Genomic DNA, 21,958 nt, shown 5'->3' on the forward strand with positions numbered 1-21,958 from the left:
TCACCTTGCAATATTCCACCTAGGACACGGCTACACACACACACCATACACATATAGAGGTCTCATCCAGACAAAGCCTTGAGTGGTGCCAATTGCCTGTCACTCCGCATAGGATTCTCCACATAGGGCCTCACTATCCTCAGCACAAACAAATCTCACTTCTGTTCCACAATGGTGCAACCCCACGGCAGAGCGTCCATGTTCACTTAACCTTGGCTTCAACTAGACTGCAGAGTGCCATGCTTAACACGTTCTAATTACCCATAAGCCATTGCGAACATATTGTATGGCGTCGGCTTCCATCCATTGTGGTTGCAGTGTAATTTTCAAATTGCCTTTTTTCTTTTTGATTTACCCTTGTAAAGAAATGCATCACATTAGATGTCCAATCATACCAACGTAATTTTTTTTTTTTGTTTTGTTCTTTGCTATTTTGAATACATTTTTGTTGACGCTGATTTAAATTTGGCTCACCGGATGTCCACATTTCACTTCATGACTCTGGGCACACCCATTCCTTGTGTCCTTGGGCAAACCTATCACACACAGGCCCCTTACCTACATTATAATACACATACAATTAGAACATACAATGAGAAAAGCTCCCCACAATACAGGCAGTGTTATTACCATTGCCGGTGGCTTCTGTAGGCGTGAGCGGCATGTTCTCACGCACGGGCACAAAATAACTATCTTTTTTTTTTTGCTCATGTCCCTTTATTGGACTGTCCAGCTGGTATACTGGGGAAAAATTTTTGAGCAGATATGGCAAACTATGGGCAACTGGATATCACTGTGCTGGAAGTCAAAGTCAAGGTCTTTCTGTTGTCAGACATACTATTTACAATGAAATTCCTTGCAGACACAGTAATCAACATCAAAAAAACAAATAGCTTAAGCTTAATCTGCTATTAATAATATCCATCCATCCATCCATCCATTATCCAACTCACTATATCCTAACTACAGGGTCACGGGGGTCTGCTGGAGCCAATCCCAGCCAACACAGGGCACAAGGCAGGAAACAAACCCCGGGCAGGGTGCCACCCCACCGCAGGGTACAAACACACACCCACACACCAAGCACACACTAGGGAGGAAAAAGGAGCATCCGGAGGAAATCCACACAGACAAGGGGAGAACATGCAAACTCCACGCAGGGAGCTATTAATAAAAATGACAGTAAATAATACTAAACACAACATTACATTCATACAAGAACCACAGAAGATGTGGGACTTCATCCACTCGGTTGATTCCAGACAGTTAATCACGTACAGTATGGCAGATGAGCATCCATATTACTTGCAGTTAGAAACTCTTCTTAAATCTCAAAGTTATGCTGTCAAATAGCTCTAAATAGCATTTCTGAAGAAAGGAGAAAGGAAAGATGTCCATGCTGGGTGATTGGGGTCCTTAAAATTTCCATGTTGGGTGATTGGGGGTCCTTAAAAAGTCAATGTTGTCCTCACAGGTGGGGCAGTGGTAGTGCTGCTGCTTTGCAGTAAGGAGACTGTGGAAGATTGTGGGTTCGGTTCCTCCCTGTGTGGATAGCGCTTTGAGTACTGAGAAAAGCGCTATATAAATGTAATGAATTATTATTAATGTTGGGTGACTGTGGTCCTTAAAGTGTCCATGCTGGGTGACTGGGGTTCTTAGAATGACCTTGCTGGATGACTGTAGTTCTTAAAATTTCCATGCTGGGTGACTGGGGGTCTTTAAAATGTCAAAGTTGGGTGACTAGAGGTCCTTAAAATGTCCATGTTGGGTTACTTTGGTCCTTAAAGTGTCCATGCTGGGTGACTGGGGGTCCTTAAAATGTCCATGTTGGGTTACTGTGGTCCTTAAATTATCCATACTGGGTGACTGGGAGTCTTTAAAAAGTCCATGTTGTGTTACTGTGGTCCTTAAAGTTTCCATGCTGGGTGACTGGGGTTCTTAAAATGTCCATGTTGGGTGACTGTGGTCCCTAAAATATCCATGTTGGGTGACTGGGGGTCCTTAAAAAGTCAATGTTGAAAGACTGTGGTCCTTAAAGTGTCCATGCTGGGTGACTGGGGTTCTTAAAATGACCTTGCTGGGTGACTGTAGTTCTTAAAATTTCCATGCTGGGTGACTAGAGGTCCTTAAAGTGTCCATGCTGGGTGACTGTGAGTCTTTAAAAAGTCCATGTTGTGTTACTGTGGTCCTTAAAGTGTCCATGCTGGGTGACTGGGGTTCTTAAAATGTCCATACTGGGTACCTGGGGTTCTTAAAATGTCCATGTTGGGTGACTGTGGTCCCTAAAATGTCCATGCTGGGTGACTGGGGGTCCTTAAAATGTCTATGTTGGGTGACTGTGGTCCCTAAAATGTCCATGCTGGGTGACTGGGGGTCCTTAAAATGTCTATGTTGGGTGACTGTGGTCCTTAAAGTGTCCATGCTGGGTGACTGGGGGTCCTTAAAAAGTTCATGTTGGGTGACTGTGGTCCATAAATTGTCCATGCTGGGTGACTTGGGTTCTTAGAATGACCTTGCTGGTTTACTGTAGGCCTTAAAATGTCCATGTTGGGTGAATGGAGTCCTTTAAGATTCATTTTGTGGTAGAAAAATATGTCCCTGTGGAGATAGCATCCGTGCACCAATGATGATGTATGCTGCTTTCACTGCCATCTGCAATGGCTTCTGGTCCTTAGTTCAACTGCTGCCACCCCAGCACACCATGCATCCTGTAAGGATGGACTTCACAGTTCATTTATAAAAACTGATGAGGGCTGCTATCTGATGTCTGAGAGAGTGAAGTCACTGATGGGCCTTTTGGGCTGCTGCTACAGTGTGTGCTGTCCACCCAAGATCAGTGGTGATGGTAAACCCCAGGAATTGAAAACTATTGACACTTTCCACTACCTCACTGCTCAAATGTAATTGTGATTTACCTGCTATTTCCTGAAATCAGAGATCATCTCCTTAGCGTTTCTGATACTCAGAGAAAGGTGAATTGTCCTGACACCTCTCATCCTTATCTGTGAACAAACCAGCGATGGTGGAATCATCAGCAGACTTTATGGTACTGTACCTGGCCTTACTGTCATGACTGAACAGAGTGTACAACAGAAGACTCGGAAGGCCTGAGGGTTGATCAGAATCAGCATGGAGGAGGAGTGTCTACCAACGTGCTGGGGTCTTACAGTCATAAAGGTCCAATTGCACAGGTAGGCACTGAAAAACACGTCAAGGAGTTTGGTGATCACCCCTGGATGGAAGGTAGGGCTGGAAGCTACAAATAACAGTCTGACATAAGAGCTCTATTTTAAAGAGCTCCCCTTAAAACAAAAGTGATCAAAGCACATAGAAACTCTCCCTGGTTTAATGAAAACACTCGAGCTCTTAAATTAGAGTGTTGAAAACTGGAGTGAAGATGGAGAACAACAAAGCTACATTTCTTTCAAATTGCATGGACAGAGAGTGTTAAAAAATATTAAAAAGCTTTCTTTAAAGCTTGCTCATAATACTATTCTACAGTAACAGATAGCAATAATAAAAATCCTCAGGTACTGTTTAGAACAGCGGCTAAATTAACTAATGGGAATTCAGATTAACAGTGGAAAATACCAACAGATATTAGCAGTACAGACTTTATGAACTTCTTCAATGAGAAAATTAAAAATATAAGATCCCAGATCTCAGCATCACAGTACAAACCACATACTAGCTTAGCAGACCCTGTCTCACATTGCACTCAGCACGTTAGTAATTGTAATCCTGTAACTGAGCAGGAAGTCTTAAGTTTAATTTCTAAAATGAAGCCCACTACTTGTCCCCTAGATCCAGTGCCAACAAAACTAGTAAAAAGTGCAATGGATGTTCTTGCAGCACCTATCCTAAACATTATCAATAGTTCATTATTGCATGGCACAGTACCTGACGCACTAAAAGTGTCAGTCATTAAACCATTACTTAAAAAGTCAGACCTTGACCCACATATACTAAATAATTATAGGCCTATTTCAAATTTACCCTTTCTCTCTAAAATACTAGATAAAGTAGTCGTCAATCAGCTTCAGTCACACCTTACGCATTACAATTTATTTGAGAAATTCCAGTCTGGTTTTCGCACTGGTCATAGTACAGAAACGGCACTAACACGGGTTGTAAACGACATTCTGATATCCTCTGATGAAGGAAACTCCACTGTAATTATGTTGTTAGACTTAAGCACAGCATTTGACACCATTGACCGTTCTGTTTTACTGCACAGGCCAGAAAATGATGTTGAGCTCACTGGCACTGTGCTCACTTGGTTTAGTTCTTATTTATCAAATTGATTCCAATATGTACAGAAATCTGCTGACAGGACTCCATCATTATACACGGAAGTGAGATATGGTGTCCCGCAGGTCAGTACTGGGACCTTTACTGTTTTCACTTTACATGCTTCCACTGGGAGCTCTCATTAGGAAACATAATGTTAATTTTCACTCATATGCAGATGACACCCCAGTTATACCTTTCATTTAGATCAAATGTTGTCTTTAATTAATTGAGTTAGTGAATTATAGGAGTGGATGGATGAGAACTACTTGTCTTTAAGCACAGATAATACAGAGATGTTACTTGTTGGAGGGAATGATGCTGATTACAACAATATTTTGTCATCATTTAACTCAGTTGGAATCACCATTAATTTTACTGAATCAGCCCACAATCTAGGAGTTATCTTTGACTCTCGCATGTCATTTAAAGCGCATATTACAAAGTTGTCTAAATCCTGTTTCTTCCACCTTAAAAAAGTTGGGAAATTAAGATGCTTTCTAAATAAACAGGATTCTGAGAAATTAATTCATGCATTTATTTCTAGTAGGATTGACTACTGCAATGCGGTGTTCACTGGATGTTCAAACTGTTCTTTATACAGCCTCCAGTTAATCCAAAATGCGGCTGCAGGAATTATTACAAGAACAAGAAAATACAAACACATCACTCCAGTTCTTAAATCCTTACACTGGCTCCCGGTTAAGTTTAGGGAAGATTTCAAAATCCTCCTTTTAACATATAAAACATTAAATGGCCGAGGTCCTGCTTACTTGTCTGAACTTATCATGACTTACAAACCAGGGTGCACATTAAGATCTCAAGATGCCGGTCTTCTTATGATTCCAAGGATTAATAAAATAACAGTGGAAGGTCGAGCTTTTAGTTACAGGGCCCCTAAACTGTGGAGTGGTCTGCCTGCTACTATAAGAGATGCCCCTTCACTTTCAGGCTGAAGACTCACTACTTCAGTTTAGCACACCCTGACTAGAGCTGCAGATTAACTGTACAGACTGCATCTCTGTTATTACTCATTAGCACTAAAACATAAGTAACATGATAGTTATAATTTGTTACTCACCCTCACCTATTCTGTTTCTCTTCTCGGTACTCAAATGTGGCACTTGGTGCCACGGCCCACCTGCCAAGTTGTTTTGCCAGCCTAAGGTAAAGTCATCCCTGATTGAGGATCTCAGGAATCGTCGGGTAGAGGGGTCCTTTCATCAGATTGGCTGGCCCAGCGCTGTTTCAGCTGTGGATTGGCCAAATGGGGGAGGCAGCTTGATGGCTGAGGTCTCCAGGACTCTGAAGAAATCCAAATCATATTATGTGATATTATCTACTGTTAAATTCTGCTCCATACTTGTAAATTTTTTATTTTTATGCTGTATTGAGAATTTGTTCAGTTCTGTATATTGTATTGTATTGTATTGTATTGGCCCCCTTCTTTTTAACACCCACTACATGCCCAACCTACCTGGAAAGGGGTCTCATTTTAAACTGCTTTTCCCAAGGTTTCTTCCATTTTTTTCCAACAAGGGTTTTTTTTTGGGAGTTTTTCCTTGTCTTTTTATAGAGTCAAGGCTGGGGGGCTGTCAAGAGGCATGGCCTGTTAAAGGCCATTGCGGTACTTCTTGTGTGATTTTGGGCCATACAAAAATAAATTGTATTGTATTGTATTGTATTGTATTTATCCAGATGTTCCAAGGTACTGTGCAGATCAAGGTGTGTAAGAGTTGAACTTGAACCCTGGTCCAATATGCACCTAGCATGTGCTGAGTCTCATATCCCTCTGAGCTTGTGCTTAAAGGCTGAAGTTGTTATTTTATTATTCACTATCTATCTATCTATCTATCTATCTATCTATCTATCTATCTATCTATCTATCTATCTATCTATCTATCTATCTATCTATCTATCTATCTATCTATCGTGCCATTCATATCTATCTATCTATCTATCTATTATATAGTGCCTTTCTATCTATCTATCTATCTATCTATCTATCTATCTATCTATCTATCTATCTATCTATCTATCTATCTATCTATCTATCTATCTATCTATCTATCTATTATATAGTGCCTCTATCTATCTATCTATCTATCTATCTATCTATCTATCTATCTATCTATCTATCTATCTATCTATCTATCTATCTATCTATCTATCTATCTATCTATCTATCTATCTATCTATCTATCTATCTATTATATAGTGCCTTTCTATCTATCTATCTATCTATCTATCTATCTATCTATCTATCTATCTATCTATCTATCTATCTATCTATCTATCTATCTATCTATCTATCGTGCCATTCATATCTATCTATCTATCTATCTATTATATAGTGCCTTTCTATCTATCTATCTATCTATCTATCTATCTATCTATCTATCTATCTATCTATCTATCTATCTATCTATCTATTATATAGTGCCTTTCTATCTATCTATCTATCTATCTATCTATCTATCTATCTATCTATCTATCTATCTATCTATCTATCTATCTATCTATCTATCTATCTCTCTATCTATTATATAGTGCCTTTCTATCTATCTATCTATCTATCTATCTATCTATCTATCTATCTATCTATCTATCTATCTATCTATCTATCTATCTATCTATTATATAGTGCCTTTCTATCTATCTATCTATCTATCTATCTATCTATCTATCTATCTATCTATCTATCTATCTATCTATCTATCTATCTATCTATCTATTATATAGTGCCTTTCTATCTATCTATCTATCTATCTATCTATCTATCTATCTATCTATCTATCTATCTATCTATCTATCTATCTATCTATCTATCTATCTATCTATCTATTATATAGTACCTTTCTATCTATCTATCTATCTATCTATCTATCTATCTATCTATTCACTATGATAAATTAATTTTAGTTGAAGCAATATATATTTCTATTTTGATTGTGATTTTGTGACTTTTTTTGTCATGCTTTAAATCTGGCTAAATTTAAAACCTACATATATATGTTTAGTATCATTCTTTTCAGAATTTATCGAACTTTAATGTGATGTTATTAGATTTTCAGATTCTTATTCCATTTTTAAATTAAAAACTAAAAAATATCAAGAACTCACGTCCCGCGAGACAAAGACTTTGTGCCAAGAGATTTAACCACACCAGGGGCCGGAAATAAAAGACAAAGAGTAGGACAGCTGCTGTACAGGCTTTTAAATGTTCAAAGCACCATGCGAAATGCAGATCACATGGAACGGCAACAGCAGCAGCAAGCCAGCAGCTGATCGAGCAAAGAGGAGGTAAAAAAAAAATATTTGTTTCCCATTGTATCACCGTTTAAGAGGGGGTTTTGGAGGAGCGACCACGTCTCCTTGGGGTGCGTTCCGCCCCCCTCTTCACAACACAAGTGGCAGAGACGCGAAGTGGCTGGTGTAAAGTGCAGGTAAGGGGGGGTTGGTGAGCGAAGTGAACAGGCCGCAAACCCCCTAGTATATATGTATATTCATCCATCCATTTTCCTACCCGCTGAATACGAACACAGGGTCACGGGGGTCTGCTGGAGCCAATCCCAGCCAACACACAGCACAAGGCAGGAACCAATCCCGGGCAGGGTGCCAACCCAACTGCAGGACACACACAAACTCACCCACACACCAAGCACACACTAGGGCCAATTTAGAATCGCCAATCCACCTAACCTGCATGTCTTTGGACTGTGGGAGGAAACCCACGCAGACACAGGGAGAACATGCAAACTCCACGCAGGGAGGACCCGGGAAGCGAATAGATAAGCCCCCAATATCTAATGTGGGGGTCCACCTGATTCTGACTTACTGGTAGGAAACGATTGATAAAAGAGTTTTGGGACAGGGTTTGAAGTAATGATGGCTGTTTCTGTCAAGTGATGGACATTAGGAATGATGGGAAGAGTCAGAAGGAGGAGAGCATTTTGCATAAGTGATAAGAATGGTAAGAAATCCACTAATCCATCCATCCATTATCCAACCCGCTATATCCTAACTACAGGGTCATGGGGTCTGCAGGAGCCAATCCCAGCCAACACAGGGCGCAAGGCAGGAAACAAACCCCAGGCTTGGTGTCAGCCCACCGCAGATGGTAAGAAATATAACTTAATTATCTTAATTTGGGTCTGTGTATGCATCACGTAATAAAACGGGATTCTGCCTTCCTGAAACTCCATGTGCCTTCTTTGAGCAGTGTGTTTCTGCTACAACATTCACTGCCACTCACTGGCACAGTTGCCTATTATGTTAGCCTTAGCCCTACAGGACGCTAGTGCAACAAGCAATCATTTATTGAATCCTTAATTAGGCAGTCCAGTATTCATATGTGGGTCCTTCTGATCCCAGCTTAATTGTTAAGAATTAAATTGTTAACCGAAAGGCCATTGATCTTTAACAGCTCAGGATTAGGCCGTGAGAATGAAGGGAGGGGTAATCAGGTGACGCTCATCTCCGGGTGACAAATCTGTCCTTTGAGCCAAAGTGGTTGTTATGAGAAGAAAAATTACTATGGGGATATCTAAGGGGGCAAGGGTATTGTTCTGAGAATGTCTGGAACACCAGGTGATTGTTATGAGAAGAAGTCATCATCATGAAGAAACCCAGTACAGTAGATGATGGGAAGCTAATGTGAGAGGGGGGTTATTTTGTGATAAGAACTGTAATAAATTCAGGGCTCACTGAACACTCGGGGCTCACTTCATGAACTGAGACTTGTTTTCTATGCTGTGCATCCATCCATCCATCCATCCATTATCCAACCCGCTGTATCCTAACTACAGGGTCACGGGGCTCTGCTGGAGTCAATGCCAGGCAACACAGGGCGCAAGGCAGGAAACAAACCCTGGGCAGGCTGCAGCCCACCGCAGGGCACACAGACACACACCCATACACCAAGCACACACCAAGGACAATTTAGGATCTCCAATGCACCTAACCTGCATGTCTTTGGACTGTGGGAGGAAACCCACGCAGAGAGGACCCGGGAAGTGAACCTATGCTGTGCAGTAAAGTTTAAATTCTGACTGCCTCTCTGAAGACTCTGCTCGCTTTTTCTGAAGGTTTCTCCACAAACTCCATCACTACGGGTCATACGTTGGTCTTTACAACCACATGTGTCAGCACAACCACCTGTGTTTCAAACTGGGAAGGGGGACAACATCATCATCATCATCATCATCATTAACCTTTCAACCGCCAACTCCATAAATATTCCCCATTCCAGGAGAAATCTGAACAATTTTCGTTTTTTTACTTTACATTTATTCAAGCAGTATTTACCTGCTGAAATGTTTCAAATAAATGGTCAATCAAAGGACGTAGCTTGAACAAGCGGTCACGGTTTGGATCTTTCATATCTGGCTCAGATAACGGGCAGCAGTCCAGTTGAGATGCTGGGGATACACCCACTCATCGCCATCATCCGATGCGTCGTCATTCACAGTATCATGCAGCGCACATTGCTGATCATCATTGTCGCTAACATCTTCTTCAGAACTGCTACAATCATGATCAGAATTATTGTCCAAAATCGCCTGCAAAACCTCACTTGAAGTCAGTTTACGTTTCGCCATATTCACAGCTTTCACTTTCGAATCACATCACGTGATCGGCCAATACAAGCGCAGAGTTGTCGAAATACAACGTAGTAATAATACCCATGCCAAACTGTCAGTTATACTACGTGCCAGGCATTCACATAACCACAGGCAAATGTGCCGGATAATTCCGGCAGTAAGGCGTCAGTAATAAAGCTACGATGCCGGATATATCCGGCAGAGGGCGGTTAAGGGGTTAACCACGGGCTGCCATAACCAAGCAGGTAAGCGTAAGTGGAGCTACCTTTCCGTCATGCATTTCCCAACACTAAGCACAACAAATTTGACAAATGAGAGGAGGCCATTTAGTCCACCGAGCTTGTGTGTTTAGCTCATGGCTAAGCTGTCCCAACATCTCATCCATAAAATTCTTAAAAGTTGGTAAGGTTTCTGCTTCCACTTCATCTCCAATTCGTTTCCTTCACATTCCCTTGCATGATGAAGTCCAGAATTCTGCTGGATCCAATTTTTCAATGGCTTTGAGGATTTCGAAGACCTCGGCATGCAGTCTCCTCTGCTCGAGAGACTAAACAGGTTTAATTGTCTTGAGTCTGCCACAGTAGAGAGAGAAAGGCTGGAAGCAGGCGCTGAAACAGCGCATTGCCATACCCACCACATGACAAACCAACTCAGGATCTCAGATTAGGACTCTGTGCAGCCATGAGGGTGACACCTCAGCACCACACTAGTTCAGATGGAGTGGAACAGTGGGAGGTTTTTTATGTTAGCTAGACAGCCAATCCTGCCATCAATCCTCAGGTTTTTCCCTGCAGTTTGGAGTGCCTACATGCAGGGCTGGATGCAGATTAATGTCAAACCCAGAACAGAGCAATTAAGGTTAAGGGCCTTGCTCAAGGGCACAACGAAGTAGAGTCACTTATGGCGTTTACGGGATTCAAAGCGATTGCCAGTGCAAATCCCTAGCCTCAGAGCCACCACTCTGCTCACATGTCCTAAACTCCCATGATGCACTTGGTTGTTCTCTTCTGCACCATAGACATAGAATTACTAGACGCCTCATGACCAGCAGTATCGTACGTCAACGTTGCCACCATATTGCGAGTGGCACTACTGTGGAGTGAAGTAATAGATAAAGATGCCTCACGCATGTGCTGCTTGGGATTGTACAAACCGCTGTATGCTCCAAACCAGATCACAGGGACATTTCATAGATAAAGCTGAACAATTGTTATATTTGGCCATTAGAAAATCCCGCTTTATAATCTTAACTTTAGCTACGCCAAGCTAAGATAGCAAAGCTATGCATTTACTGTATGTGCTCATGTGAGCCTCCAAACAACGATTTGTCTAAACGTATTTAGTCACTAACTATGTAGATTGTTGTTAGCTGTTAACATTCCTCAAACTTTGAAAGTTTCCCAAAGAAATCCACCTCAGGAAGCAGTGGGAGGTCAGGTAGCCCTTAGATGGGATTTTGAGAAAGCTGTCCTGTGATGTGTGCCGTGCTAGTTTGGTATCAGATGCTGTACCGGCATCATATGATCAAAGCTACCACTTGCTCACATTAAAGAAACAAAGGAGGTCTGATGATTCCTTCTGAGGGTCCAGTCAAGGTGGTCAAAGCAGCTGAGCGTGTTATCCGACAGTCGACATTAGGACAAGCTGTCAGTGGATCTTTGATCAGTCAGTTTGTTCGGGCTGAGATTGGTTCAGATGATAGACCACATTGAGGAAACAAAGTTTGAAATTGACAACCATCATTTCATGCTCATGTCTTTGGTTGTGTCTGTCTTCCACAAACTAAGGCTGCACCATATTGCCAGACTGAATACTTTCAAATTACAGAGTGGCAACACAAGGAAAAAGCTATGTAAGACAGTTCTGTTTCAAGGATTTTAGATCCTATCCTGTGTATATTTAAGTAACCACATTATGTGTGTGAAAGAGAGAGAGAGAGATTGAGAGAGGAATGAGTGTAATGTTTTCAGAAATTATTAAGCCAATTTGTATACAATAAAATTGTTTATTTTTGTCATTGAGTGTATCATTTCACCGTTAAAAGAAAGACAAAGATAACTGGCAGTAAAAATTCACAATTGGTATGCCAGTTTGAAAAGATAAGTTTTGTGGTTAGTTTTAAAATGTGTTATTGAATCGAGCTGATGAATATGAGAAGGATGAGAATTCCCGAGTTGAGGAGCACAATGAGAGACTCTCGAGCTCCCATAGAACTGAGTTTAACGTGCGGTACAGAAAGTCGAGGTGCAGATGAGGATCTGAGTGAGCGAGAGGGAGTGTAAGTCTGGAGGAGATCAGTGAGGTTATGGAGAACTTTAAATGTTAAGAGCGGTATTTAGTAGTGTAATCGGTAGTTAACAGGGAGCCAGTGAAGTTGAGAGAGAAAAAGGTGTAATATCTTCAGTGGATTTACAACAGCAGGTTATTATCCTGGAAACAGAATTTTGAAGAAGTTGTAAGCGATGGATAAGTTTTTGTGGAATGCCAGATAGAATAGCATTACAGTAAACTATAGGTGAGGTGACTCGGGCATTAAACAATACTTCAGTACTGTGTTGTGTAAGAACAGGACAAAGTCTAGAAATGTTTCAGAGATGGAAGAAGGCAGTCTGAGAAATGTTACTTATATGGGAGGAATTATTTAATAATAATAATTATTATTATTATTTAATAATTGTCATTATTAGTGTATAAATGAATATAAATAATTGCATTTAAATGATTCGCCAAAATCTGTTGTATGTAAACGATACTGTTTTAGACGTTATTGTTTTTTCAACAGAAAACACAGTTTCCACGTTTACCTGTATTAGTTTAAATGGCACTTTTGCCACTCGCAATATGGCGTACGCGCTGACATATCGTGTCCACTGGGTAGCACAGTGAATGCGGCGTCTATCTATATATGTCTATGTTCTGCACAGCCTCAAGTACTGCTATGTCTGTTTTTTGTACTGTGGTGACCAGAACTGCACCCGTTACTCCAGGTGTGGTCTCACTAGTGTGTTATATAGTCTGAGCATCACGTCCCTTGGTTTATGTGCAACTTGGAGACAACCTCAGAGCTCATCTAATGGCATTTGCCCACCTTGGCTAGCACCGTCACCTAATGTCACTCCTTTTGCCTTCAGGATGGAGGATCGACAGCGTGAGGAGAAGTAGCGTCATTTGTGGTTCCAGTGACTTAAACCAACTGTGAACCCTGAAATTGAAGGATGGCGGAAGGCAGCTTTTTCAGAACACTGCCTCCCCCAAAACGCTAGATGGCTGCTCCCCTGGAGTATGGCAGTGCCCCCAATTCCCACAGGGCATCCTGGGAAATGGAATCTGGTGTCTCAGCCCTGTTGGGTGCCATGGATGCCACCAGGGGGAGCTGTGAAAGGACCTGGGGAGTCATGCTTCCCTTACAGCCCGGAAGTGCTTGGAAGTCAAGAGGACAGAAGTCCCAAAGTACTTCTGGGATGATTAAAGAGTTGGGATTCTCCATCTAACCCGGAAGTGCTGGCAAGCCACGTAGGTGGAAGAACAGAAGCACTTCCGGGTCAAGGACTATATAAATGACTGGTGGAGACCCAGCAAGCGAGCTGGAGTTGGGAGGAGTGTGATGGAGCTTGCTGGGAAGTGTAGTGGAGAAAAGAATTGTGTTTATTATTGATTTAATTGTGTTTATTGTGGCTGTGGTGCTTTGGAGGCTCTAATTGAGAAGAAAAAACAATTAAAATATTTCTCATTGTTTTTACCCCGTGTCCTGGGCGTTTGTCTGTTGGGTTTTGGGGCCACAGCGCCCCCAAGCATTTGATTCCACCTCTTCTTGCCATCCTAAATGAGATGCCACCACAATCTCAATGAGTTACATCTGGAAAGGTGTATCACAGCAGCGTCATTTGCTGAGTTTGTTTATTGCAACACTTTCCATTATATAGGGTTGACCTATGGGGGCCCCAAACCCTTCATCTTGTCTATTCATTACAGTTTACAATATTCAGCAGTTTTAATAGATGAACCTAATATTTGATTTGACATTTTAATCTCTTCTGCCATTTCAGGAGCTAATCACAAGGGTGTTAGTCGGGGTGTTACGGATTGGCGTTCCATCTTGGCCATCTCTGGCTTCACAAGGAGTGGAAAACATTTTAATATTTTGGAAGGCAGCCTGCTTGGGTTCTGTGAAAATGCCTTCCTCTGCCGGTTTTAAAAATCCCCTCCTTTTATAACACGGCCTTCTGAAAATCGAACTTGTCATTTGAAATCAGGCTATGATGATTCTAAACCTAAAGAGTAAGCCGGGCATCTATTATGCAGCACTCACCCCCCCTAAAAAAGACGTTCTTGAAAAATGTCACCCTGTGTGAAGCTCCCCCGTGTCTCCACAGTAAAAAAGACCTTGATTTATAGATTTACATTAGAATCAGTATTACGTGGAGCTAGGAAGTGTCAGGGACGAGGCTTAGGCATAATCATCAAGGGCCCCGGTGCCACTCCTCGCCTCAGCTGTCAGATTGATATTAATTAGATGGGTGCCGGATTTTTTTTTTCCTCTTCCTGGTTTTAAAAGAGAGCCAAGGATTAAGGCAGGGATTTAGTGCTCGGAATATGCAGTAATGGCGGTGTATGACTGTGGGTGTGTGGGGAGCTGTGCTCCTCGCAATGACGCCTGAATGACACACTGATGACTTTGATTCAGCCGCCTCCTGTGCCCACCATCATGAAGTCTGAGGTGCGAGGACTGAACTCCTCAGTCATCTAAGGACACCCAGGCTCGTTTTGGGTGACTGCTGAGAGCGGGTGTCACTACCGAGAGTCACACTGCCAACATGTCCTCAGGATACGATACAATTCCCTGCAGGCTGCGTTTCCTACTGAGTGTTCAACTCCACTGGTGTCGCCTTGTTGCAAGAACCCACAGCTGTCTGCATGGCTCAGTGTCACTGACCAAGCCACCATTCCCAGATGCGTTACCCTGTTATAGCCATGTGACTCTATTTTGCTTTCTTCTTCACATGGCACACCTTTTGCACTGTTCCAGTCCTTTCTCCATTCTTCTTCTTCTTCTTAGAAGCCTTCGGAGCCATTTACCTCTAACTACTATCAGACCTGTCCATTGTGCCCACCTGTGTCACCAAAATACATCTGCATGGCTTCTTTGTTTCGCTTTCTTCTTCACTTGGCACACATGTTTACTGGCCCACTTCTTCCTTATCCATTCTTCTTCTTCTTCTTATTATTATTATTATTATGATTAGGTCACTGAGTGATTTCCCTCCAGCTAATATCAGATCTGTCCATTGTGCCCACCTGTGTCACCCAAATACATCTGCATGGCTCCATTGTTTCACTTTCTCCTTCACTTGGCACACATTTCTACTGGTCCACTTCTTCCTTATCCATTCTTCTTCTTCTTCTTCTTCTTCTTCTTCTTCTTATTATTAGGTCACTGAATGATTTCCTGCCAACTAATATCAGACCTGTCCATTGTGCCCTCCTATTTCATCCAGTTACACCTGCATGGCTCCTTCATTTTGCTTTGTCCTTCACTTGGCACACATTTTTACTGGTTCACTTCTTCCTTATCCATTCTTCTTTTTATTATTATTATTATTATTAATTTTATTATTATTATTCGGTCACTGAATGATTTCCTGCCAACTAATATCAGACTTGTCCATTGTGCCCTCCTATTTCATCCAGTTACACCTGCATGGCTCCTTCATTTTGCTTTCTCCTTCACTTGGCACACATTTCTACTGGTCCACTTCTTCCTTATCCATTCTTCTTCTTCTTCTTATTATTATTATTATGATTAGGTCACTGAGTGATTTCCCTCAAGCTAATATCAGATCTGTCCATTGTGCCCACCTGTGTCACCCAAATACATCTGCATGGCTTCTTTGTTTCGCTTTCTTCTTCACTTGGCACACATGTTTACTGGCCCACTTCTTCCTTATCCATTCTTCTTCTTCTTCTTATTATTATTATTATTATGATTAGGTCACTGAGTGATTTCCCTCCAGCTAATATCAGATCTGTCCATTGTGCCCACCTGTGTCACCCAAATACATCTGCATGGCTCCATTGTTTCACTTTCTCCTTCACTTGGCACACATTTCTACTGGTCCACTTCTTCCTTATCCATTCTTCTTCTTCTTCTTCTTATTATTATTATTAGATCACTGAGTGATTTCCCTCCAGCATAATATCAGACACATCAATTGTGTCATCCTGTTTCCCCCAGTTACACCTGCGTGGCTCCTTCATTTTCCATTGTCCTTAACTCTATGAAATTTTTCATTGTCCCAGTTCTTTGCCTCCTTTCTCCACATTATTAGTCAAAAAAGCAAGTGTTGAGAGCATGGGAAACGCATGATATAAATAGAATGATTATTATTACTGTAAACAAGCAAGGATGAACTTTATTTGTGAACGTACATGTTACACAAGTGTTCACGTTTGAGGACATTCGTCACCCTATAATTATCACCAGAGTGCCACTTTCACCTGATATCCATAACAGTCAGTCGCTCTGATGAGGTTTGCCTTCTTACACTTCTGTTATTCCCTAACATTTGTTATAACAGAGTAGTTTTTCAAGTCCCATTTCAGGAAAACTATAACAGCCAGTCATGTTGAACGAAATAAGGAATTCATTACCATTTTTATTTTTTGTTTCTTTTAGTTTAGGTTATGGTACTGTAAATGGGTGATTGCAAATAATCACTGTGTGTAAATAAGGGATGTGCGTGTGTCCTATTAATGTGTGAGTGAGTGAGACAGTAAGGGTGGTCCTCGTGATGGACTACAGGCCTGTCCAGCCCTGTTTTCAGCCTTTTGTGTAATCCTGCTGAGACGGCCTTTGGCCCCCACAACCTTGAACTGGATAGAGAAGTTTCTAGATCTCACCTGCTGAACTCCATCCACTGAGGGCTGCAGTGCCCACACACCCCTGGAACACACCTGAATGTCACGCCGTGTGTATGTGATATCCCGTGTAGTGGGAAGTGGCCTCAGCCTACACTCTGGACATCTGATAGTTTATGAACTGAACCAGTAAACCCCTGATTCTCTAACGAATCTCAAATGAACAAGTGGCAGTCACTCAGTGTTCCATACAATCGTTGGAGGGATGACACACGATGGAGAGTGGGAGTGTTCTGGGAGGTTATGGATTTAATTAAATACATATATCTGTATCTATATTAATTAATATATTTAAATTAAAATAGAATTTTAAATGTTATGTCATTTAAGCAGAAATTGTCCTCGAGTTGCTGCACATATATGTATGAAATATATTTGAGTGTAAAGGTGTAAATGAAGTACATAGGAACTAAAGACGTAATGGAATGGTAGATTACAGATAGTTAATCAAATATTTCTTTATATACAACATTTGTAGTACAGATGGTGTGTTGTGTTGAATGAGTTGTCCCTGGTATGGAGAACATAAAACCTTAACTGTAACGTCACATGAACGGCAAACTCTTGGAAATGCCACATAAAGTTGTCCATGTCCAAATACAGGCTCAGAGAGGTAAATGCCCACTTTGTCCATGGTCTGTCCTTGGGATTTGTTGATTGTCATGGCAAATGCAGCCGTAATGGGAAATTGGCGGCGTTTAACAAAACAGTATTGGTAGTATGCGATCCCGTAAGTACTTTTGCTTCAATAACATTGTCTGTCATGGTGTTCACGACTAACCGTGTACCGTTGCATAAACCTTGTTTATTATTAAGGTCTCTTAATAGCATGACTACTGTCCCTACGTTAAGGTTAAGATTGTGTTGTGGTAATCGGGCCGGGGTAATAGTGTTTAAATATTCTAATGGGAAATTAAGATGTTCAGTTTCGTCTTCAGAATCAACTTTCGTTTTGGAGCCGTGACTCCTTCACTTCTGCTGTTTCAGACGCGCGTTGTAGGCATCTGCGTTCATTGCGTTTATCCATGCGGGCTCGTTTTTGTAGTTCCGTTAGTTGAGCTGTTTCTGTTTGGAGCCGTGATTCCGTTAGCTATACGTCGTTTACTGTTAGAAATTAAAATGGCACTTATGTTTAATACAGAGCGTTCATTTATTGTGTTTATCCATCTGGTCTCGTTTCTGTGTTTTCTGTAGCTGGACTGTTAATAATGTATTACTGTAATACTGTAATGTGATTCAAATATGCTGTGTAGTCTGGAACTTTGAGGATTCTGTACTGTAATACTGTAATGTGATTCAAATATGCTGTGTAGTCTGGAACTTTGAGGATTCTGTACTGTAATACTGTAATGTGATTCAAATATGTGCTAAACGCACGTTGTAGGTGCCTGCGTACATATGCTGTGTAGTCTGGACCTTTGGGGATTCCGTACTGTAATACTGTAACGTGGTGAGCTGTCTCGTTTTTGAGCCGTGACTCCTTTGACTGTGGTGTTTCAGAAGCGCGTTGTAGGCGTGCGCGTTGTAGGTGCCTGTGTACATATACTGTGTAGTCTGGACCTTTGGGGATTCTGTACTGTAATACTGTAATGTGATTCAAATATGCTGTGTAGTCTGGACCTTTGGGGATTCTGTACTGTAATACTGTAATGTGATTCAAATATGCTGTGTAGTCTGGACCTTTGGGGATTCCGTACTGTAATATTGTAATGTGATTCAAATATGTGCTGAATACTCTCGTTTTTGTTTTTTCTGTGGCTGTGTCGTTAGCTATGGGCTCAGTTTTGTATTTCCGTCAGTTGAGCTGTTTCGTTTTTGAGCCATGACTCCTTTGCCTGTGGTTTTTCAGAAGCGCGTTGTAGGCAGTCTGCAGAAGCGCGTTGTAGGCGCCTGCGTTCATTGTGTTTATTTCGTTTTTGAGCCATGACTCCTTTGCCTGTGGTGTTTTAGAAGTGCGTTGTAGGCGCCTGCAGAAGCGCGTTGTAGGCGCCTGCGTTCATTGTGTTTATTTCGTTTTTGAGCCATGACTCCTTTGCCTGTGGTGTTTCAGAAGTGCGTTGTAGGCGACTGCAGAAGCGCGTTGTAGGCGCCTGCGTTCATTGTGTTTATTTCGTTTTTGAGCTGTGACTCCTTTGCCTGTGGTTTTTCAGAAGCGCGTTGTAGGCACTCTGCAGAAGCGCGTTGTAGGCGCCTGCGTTCATTGTGTTTATTTCGTTTTTGAGCCATGACTCCTTTGCCTATGGTGTTTCAGAAGCGCATTGTAGGCGCCTGCAGAAGCGTGTTGTAGGCGCCTGCGTTCATTGTGTTTATTTCGTTTTTGAGCTGTGACTCCTTTGCCTGTGGTTTTTCAGAAGCGCGTTGTAGGCACTCTGCAGAAGCGCATTGTAGGCGCCTGCGTTCATTGCGTTTATCCGTGCGAGCTCGTTGCAGTGCGGCAGTGCGCGTGCGCTTCGATGTGTCTTGCACCCTGCGCCCTGCACCCAGCGCCCTGCGTCCATACGGTTTACAACCTTCAGTTAGTAATATGGATAGGATCAGTGGAGAGATGAGACACAGACAAAAACTGAAGGGTGAATGGTGCAAGTCTATTTACAAAAGTGCTGTACAACCAAAAATGCAGTAGTGTCAGGTGGGCTTTGAGACACAGTCCTTCAACTCTGATACTTCTTCAGAAATAAATAAAAACAAAAACAACAAAAAAAGGAAAAATATGGTGTATTTACAAAAGCAGTGCACTCCTACAAAAACTACACACACACTCCAATAATGAAGGTTGTCTTCTTTTATCTCTGGCTCAAGAAACTCCCAGTGGCGTAGCTAGGGGGGGCAAGGGGGGACATCTGTCCCCGGGCGCAGCATCCAGGGGGCGCCAAATTGATGATACAAAATTTTAGAAAGAAATGTTTTCCATTCTTAAATGCACTAAAATTAAATAAAAAACATAGCCAACAGACAATAATTTATCCCCTCCACTACTCTAACATGATTGACTCCCACCCAGAAACATTTTTGACGTTATTAAACTGATTTTACTGACTGTTGGAACCTCCATCGCCAGTTGTGAAAGATCTTTCAGTAAATTAAAATTTATCTTGTCCTACCTGAGATCATCCATGACACAGGAAAGATTGTCAGCCTTGGCTTTGCTGAGTGTGGAGCGGGAGGTTACCGACAGGATACATTTTGATGAACTAATCGATAAATTTGAAGCAGCAAAGGCTAGGAAAATTTCTCTTTGAAGTTAATAATTACATTTAAAGCATTATACATCAAACAATTTTTTTTACTTTATACTAACTTCATTTTCAGGTTATTATATTATAATATCCAATGTAATGTTTAAGTTTTTGCCAATGTTATATTTGAATAATATTTAAGAATAATTATATTTTCGAACTACCATTGTTGTCTTAATTATTTTACTTCGTTCTATCTTTATAAATGTAGCGAAGCCTTGAAAATATACGCATAAAAGTGCATTAAAAAAAATATATATTAAAAAATTTAAAACTATTTAAAATAAAAAATATGAATTTTTTCTTAAAATACTATTATTTTAAATACATTTTAAAAAATTTTCTTTCCCTTCCCCTTTGCATTTTGGCAAACAGGATGGGGCGCGAAATCTTCAGTTGTCCCCGGGCGCTGAAAACCCTAGCTACGCCTCTGGAAGCTCCTCCAGCAGGAAAGAAAAATGCACAAAATCAAAGTGTGTGTATATACAAAAACAATTGCACCTAACCCAAAATCAAAATTATCCCAGCACCAAATAAGTATATATACCTCCACCAAAATGATCACTAGGAGATGTATAACTCTATATACAAAAGAATATTTACAAAGCCGCCAAAATCACAACTGCTCATCCAATAGCTCAGCAGTATCAGCAGTGCTTACTCCTACCTCGCCTTTAGGTCCACTGACGACCCCTGTTGGCCGGTAGCTCCTTAAATATAACTGACAAGACTGTCCAGCCAGTCTGCCACCCCGTCTACCTCACGCACCTACAGTATCCAGGCAGACTGTACTGCGTTCACGCCACGCCTCGAGCAATTAGTTTGGTTTAGTTCTTACTTATCAAATCGATTCCAATATGTACAGAAATGTGCTGACAGGACTCCATCATTATACACAGAAGTTCAATATGGTGTCCCGCAGGGCTCAGTACTGGGACCTTTACTGTTTTCACTGTACATGCTTCCACTGGGATCTCTCATTAGGAAACATCATGTTAATTTTCACTCGTATGCAGATGACACCCAGTTATACCTTTCATTTAAATCAAATGAAGTTTCTCCAAAGTTGTCTTTAATTAGTTGTGTTAGTGAATTAAAGGAGTGGATGAATAAGAACTACTTGTCTTTAAATACAGATAAAACAGAGATGTTAATTGTTGGAGGGAATGATGCTGATCACAACAATATTTTGTCATCATTTAACTCAATGGGAATCCCAGTCAATTTTACTGAATCAGCCCGCAATCTAGGAGTTATCTTTGACTCTAGCATGTCATTTAAAGCGCATATTACAAAGTTGTCCAAAACATGTTTCTTCCATCTTAAAAATGTTAGGAAATTAAGGCGCTTTTTAAATAAACAGGATTCTGAGAAACTAATTCATGCATTTATCTCTAGTAGGATTGACTACTGCAATGCGGTGTTCACTGGATGTTCAAACTGTTCTTTATACAGCCTCCAGTTAATCCAAAATGCGGCTGCGAGAATTATTACAAGAACAAGAAAATACGAACACATAACTCCAGTTCTTAAATCCTTACACTGGCTCCCGGTTAAGTTTAGGGCAGATTTCAAAATCCTTCTTTTAACATATAAAGCATTAAATGGTCGAGGTCCGGCTTACTTGTCTGAACTTATCATGACTTACAAACCAGAGCACACATTAAGATCTCAAGATGCCGGTCTGCTTATGATTCCAAGGATTAATAAAATAACGACGGGAGGTCGAGCTTTTAGTTACAGGGCCCCTAAACTGTGGAATGGTCTGCCTGCTACTATAAGAGATGACCCTTCGGTCTCAGCTTTTAAATCCCGGCTGAAGACTCACTACTTCAGTTTAGCACACCCTGACTAGAGCTGCTGATTAACTGTACAGACTGCATCTCTGTTGTCAGTCATTAGCACTAAAACATA

The 21,958-nt window shown here is 41.2% G+C and overlaps 1 protein-coding gene across 1 annotated transcript in view; it reads right to left on the reverse strand.

The window, feature by feature from the left end:
• LOC114649854 (NALCN channel auxiliary factor 1) overlaps window positions 1–21,958 on the reverse strand; it is a 662,864-nt gene that overhangs the window by 127,936 nt on the left and 512,970 nt on the right. The gene's annotated exons all lie outside the window — the stretch shown is intronic.

The sequence above is a fragment of the Erpetoichthys calabaricus genome, chromosome 4 (genome assembly GCF_900747795.2).
Source record: "Erpetoichthys calabaricus chromosome 4, fErpCal1.3, whole genome shotgun sequence".
In the NCBI taxonomy this organism is placed as follows: Eukaryota; Metazoa; Chordata; class Cladistia; order Polypteriformes; family Polypteridae; genus Erpetoichthys; species Erpetoichthys calabaricus.